At 42.4% G+C, this 5,356-nt stretch overlaps 1 protein-coding gene across 2 annotated transcripts in view; it reads left to right on the top strand.

Moving 5' to 3' along the window:
• Epb41l5 (erythrocyte membrane protein band 4.1 like 5) overlaps positions 1 to 5,356 on the top strand; it is a 128,177-nt gene that overhangs the window by 120,163 nt on the left and 2,658 nt on the right. The window lies entirely within an intron of this gene.

Genomic DNA, 5,356 nt, shown 5'->3' on the forward strand with positions numbered 1-5,356 from the left:
TTTGCTTATGTGGTGCTGAGGAATCAAACCCAGGGCCTCATGCATGCAAGGCAAGCGCTCTACCACTGAGCCACCTTCCCAGCCCCTGTTTATGTATTTTTAAATAATTGTGTCTTCTCCTTTCCCCCTTTATAGCCATTAATGTCAATATCCATCAAAACAGGTGAAGAGGTACATTAGGGAGGTGAGTTAGGAGATTCCTAGGGTGAGGGCCATGATATAGCATATACTGAAAACTGCTATGAGTTCATTTCAACATGCTGCTTTCTAAAAACAGAAACTGGACTGGGAAGAACTCTTCAGTATTTGATTGCTAGGATCAAAGCTGTACCTGTTTTGCAAAAGATTTATAATTACCTTCACTCTCATCTTTTTCCTAAGTAGCTACTATTTCTCTTATTTTCCCGCTCTTAAGAATGTGGGTCAGGGGGCTGGGAATGTGGCTTAGTGGTAGAGTGCTTGCCTAGCATAATGAAACCCTGGGTTTGATTCCTCTCAGCACCAGATAAAAAGAAAAGGCCAGAAGTGGCATTGTGGCTCAAGTGGTAGAGTGTTAGAGGCTCGGGGATGGTTCTCAGCCCAACTTCAAGCTCCAAAACTGGCAAAGGAAAAAAAAAAAAAGGATGTGAGTTAGTTGAAGGGAATTCTTTCCTGACTAGACAGAAAGAAAATTAAAGATGATTAAAGAAACTGAAATTTATAATTCACTTTAAAATATTCCCTTTTCTCCATAATTTTTTTCCAGTAATATCGTTATTCACTCAGTTGACATTTATTGAATGCCTGTGATGTTCCTGGTGTATTGTGTCTGGCACTGAAAACAGCAGTGAACAAGGCAGACAAAGATAGCCATTGCGAAGCCTGCATCTAGACCAGTAGTGCAAAAAATCACTAGTATTCCTACTAATTGCCCATATGAAAATGGAGATTGTGAGCTGGGAAAGTGGTTTAGTGGTAGTGCTTGCATCGCATGCATGAAGCCCTGGGTTTGATTCCTCAGTATCACATAAACAGAAAAGGCCAGAAGTAGTGCTGTGGCTCTAGTGGTGGAGTACTAGCCTTCAGCTGAGGGAGAGTGCCCAGGACCAGACTTCAAGTCCCACGACTGACAAAAAGACCAAAAAAAATGTAAGCTCTTAAGGACTTCCAAATTTAAAATTATAGATTAAAAAAGAGCTTGTCACTGTTCCCTCCTAAAACCCAAAGTAGTAATAAAGGACTTAATAAGATCAAAATAACAAGTAAGCCTATGGAACAGAATAGAGTTCAGAAACCCACATATACATGTGGGTTACCTGATGGTGCAATGCTATAAGAAAACAATATTCCAGTAAGTCAGATGAGCAAGTTAGTGCCTTTGGGGAAAAAGTTAATTTTGGCTCAACCTTATACTATACAACCCCACCAAAAATTAAAAAATGTTCATTCTGGATTTGTTTAGAAATAATTTGCTTGGTATCAAGATAGGCAAAGTTGGTTTTTTTAACAGTTCACAAATAGTTTTAATCATGTAGGAAAAACATCAGTAACTTGGATTATATCATTTACCAAAAGAAGAATTCAAAGGCATAGTACAGGGAACCACAAAGTGGGAAAAGATTTGTGTGTGTATTGCACTCCTTCTCCTGTGTACTTTCTTCTCCCACCCCACTTCTATCCCTGATTATCACAAAGCTCTTCCAGGGCACTAATAGCTCAAAGACTTGAATAGGCATTTCACAACAGCTATCCAAATGTCCAATTAACATATATTGTACAACTTGACTAGTCTTTGGAGTAGGCAAATTCAAATCACCACAAGATACACCACCCTGGACTCAGGGGCTGTAATGAACATGTCATGTAGTACTAAGCACTGATGGAGATACAGGGTGAAAGCACTGTAATTTGGAATAACCATGTTGAAATAGGTTTGGCAGGGGCTGGTAATGTGACAGTGGTAGAGTGCTTGCCTAGTCTGCATGAAGCCCTGGGTTCGATTCCTCAGTACCACATCCACAGAAAAAGCCAGAAGTGATGCTGTATGGTTCAAGTGGTAGAGTGCTAGCCTTGAGCAAAAGAAGCTCAGGGACAGTACCCAGACCCAGAATTCAAGACCCAAGACTAGCAAAAAATAAAAAGAATGAAAGAGGTTTGGCAGAAGCTACCAAAGCTGAACACACCCAGTGTTAGTGATTCTCAGCTTAGGTGTGTAACCAGTAAAAATATAAATTTATAAGTCTATGTCCATTTGCAGACATCTGCAAGAATGTTTATAATATACTTGTCCAAATTGAAATCTTTCCAGTTGCCCATTAGGAGTCTACTAGACTAATAGAAATAAAAAGCAGCAAAAGCAATGAACTACAACTACAGTGTAGGTGAGTTACATAGCATATCTATTTCTCTGTAAAAAATTACTATAAACTCAACAGCTTAAAAAAGAAAAAGAAAGGGCTGGGAAGGTGGCTCAGTGGTAGAGCACTTGCCTTGCATGCCTGAGGCCCTGGGTTCAATTCCCCAGCACCACATAAGCAAAAAGAAAAAAAAGCCGGAAGTGGCACTGTGGCTCAAGTGGTAGAGCGCTAGCCTTGAGCTGAAGAGCTGAGGGACAGCGCCCAGGCCCAGAGTTCAGGCCCCACAACCGGACCCAAAAAAGAAAAAAAAGATTAGCCAGGTGTTAAAGCTGAGATTTGATGATCGAAGTTCAGTCAGCCCAGACAGGAAAGTGACTCGTATCTAATTAACCACTAAAAAGCTGGAAGTGGAGCTGTAGCTTACATGGTAGATTACTATCCTTGAGCAAAATAGCTTAAAGACAGGGTTCAAACCCCAGAACCAGGGCGCGCGCACACACACACACACACACAAAACTAAATTAATACTGTTATTTCTGTGTGTTGAATATCTACCCATAGCTAAGCTGGGTCCTTGGAATTTGTCATGACCTACAGAGCTCTATTTTATTTGAAGGCTTAATCAGAATAGTCTCTTCTAGTCATGGCTGTTGGCAGGATTCAAGTTCTAAAAAGCTAATACATTCAGTTCCTAGCTGATTATTGGCAAGAGATTACCATAGTCCTTGCCATGCTCTTCAGTGCAATTTTCTCATATAAGTATCAAGCATGAAGACTGAGATATTAGTGTGGTCAAGTAGAAAGATAAATGACATTCTTTCACCTTTGTTGTATTATCTTAAAGCAATCCATAAGTTATTCCCATGCTCAAGGGGAGGATATTTCTTTTTTTTTTTCACTCATGTGTTTTTTTTTTTTTAGGATATTTCTTAAAAGTGTAAACACTAGGTAGTGGAGGTCACTGGGGTCATCTTTAAATCTCCCCAGAAAGTGTAAGAAAGATCAAGTTCAAAACGAAGCACAAGCTGGGCACTGGTGACTCACACTTGTAATACTAGCTACTTGGAAGGCTGAGATTTCGGGATTGCAGTTTGATGTCACCCTAGGCAGAAAAGTAGCATTGTGGCTCAAGCTGTACAGTACTAGCCTTGAACAAAAGGAACTCAGGGACAACACCCAGGCTCAGAGTTCAAGCCTCAGAACTGGCCAAAAGGAAGAAAAAAGAGAGAAGGAAGGAAGGGGGGGGAGAGGGAAAGAGAGAGAGAGAGAGATCTAGGCACTGGATCTCCCTTTTTCTTTTTCAGCCATGCCTGTCCACCATGCGGGGTGGGGGCAGCAGTTTGGTAAATAAACTTCTCCTGCTTGGAAAAAAAAAAAATTGGGGCTGGGAAGGTAGCTCAGTGGTAGAGCGCTTGCCTTGCATGCCTGAGGCCCTGGGTTTGATTCCTCAGCACCACATAAGCAAAAAGAAAAAAGCTGGAAGTGGCGCTGTGGCTCAAGTGGTAGAGCGCTAGCCTTGAGCTGAAGAGCTGAGGGACAGCGCCCAGGCCCAGAGTTCAGGCCCCACTACTGGACCCAAAAAAAAAAAAAAAGCCAGAAGTAGCACTGTGGCTCATGTAGTAGAGTGCTAGCCTTGAACAAAATAATCTCAGGGACAGCGATCAGGCCCTGAGTTCAAGCCCCAAGTCTGGCAAAAAAAAGTTATGAGAGCCATGCTTCTAAGAACCCTTCTCAAGACGCTGAAATCTGAGGTTCATCACAGGAATCTGCAAAATTCTGTCCGACTGATCAGCAAAAAAGCTGGACTGAAGGTGTGATTCAAGTGGTGGAGTGCTAGATAAAAGCAAAAAAGCTGAATTAGGGAGTGGGACCCTGAGTTCAAGCCCCAAGACTGGCAACCAAGAAAGAAAGTAGGAGGGAGAGAGGAAAGGAAGGAAGGGAGGGAGGGAGAGAGGGAGAAAGACGTTCCCAGAACAGGACTTGAGGTACCAAATGAAATGGGCCCCTACTTAGTGTCTAGCACAGAGAAACTATACCAGCTGTTAGCATATGGCTACCTGTAATCCTAGCTACTCGGGCTGAGATCCAGAAGTTCAAGGTTTAAAACTAGTTCAAGCAGAAAAGTCTGCAAGAAAAGGCCATGCTAGAGCATTAACCAGACAAGCAAGCAAGCTGAGTAAGCACAATGCCCTGAGTTCAAACCATGGTATTAGCAAAACAGAAAATAGACCAAGAAACATCATGAACTTCAGATCAAAGTTAAGCAAGGATCTAAGGCTCCAGAGAGGAAAGAATAAAACTATATACAAAGGATTGGTATTCAGAATGGCAGCTGAAAGCTAGAAGATAATGGAGCAGTGTCTCATAATTCCGGAGAATTTTTGTTTCATTTAGTTTTATTTTATTTTTTGGTCGGTCATGGGTCTTGAACTCTGGGCTTGAGTGCTGTCACTGCGCTCTTCAGCTCAAGGTGAGTGCTCTACCACTTGAGCCACAGAGCCGCTTTGGTTTTTCTAGTGTTTTTTTTTTTTTCTTTCTAGTGGTTTTTATTGGAGATAAGAGTCTCACAGACTTTCCTGCCTGGACTGACTTTGAGCTGTGATCCTCAGATCTCAGCCTCCTAAGTAGCTAGGATTACAGGTGTGGACCACCAGCGCCCGGCTCATCTAGTTTTATATCCAAAAAATCTACCTGTGATGTTTAAGATTAGGATAGTGATTTTTTTTTTTTTGGTTGGTCATGGGGCTTGAACTCTGGGCCTGGGAGCTGTCCCTTAGCTCTTCAGCTCAAAGCAAGTGCTCTACCACTTGAGCCACAGTGTTACCATGATCCAAGTCTTGGCCTCCTGAGTAGTTAGGATTACAGGCATGAGCCACTGGCACTCAGCTTGGATAGTGATTTTTTTTTGGGGAGGGGGGTTGTGGGCCTGAACTCTGGGCCTGGGCGCTGTCCCTCAGCTCTTCAGCTCAAGGCTAGCGCTCTACCACTTGAGCCACAGCGCCACTTCCAGCTTTTTTTTT

The sequence above is a fragment of the Dipodomys ordii genome, unplaced genomic scaffold (assembly GCF_000151885.1).
Source record: "Dipodomys ordii isolate 6190 unplaced genomic scaffold, Dord_2.0 Scaffold52, whole genome shotgun sequence".
Taxonomy (NCBI): domain Eukaryota; kingdom Metazoa; phylum Chordata; class Mammalia; order Rodentia; family Heteromyidae; genus Dipodomys; species Dipodomys ordii.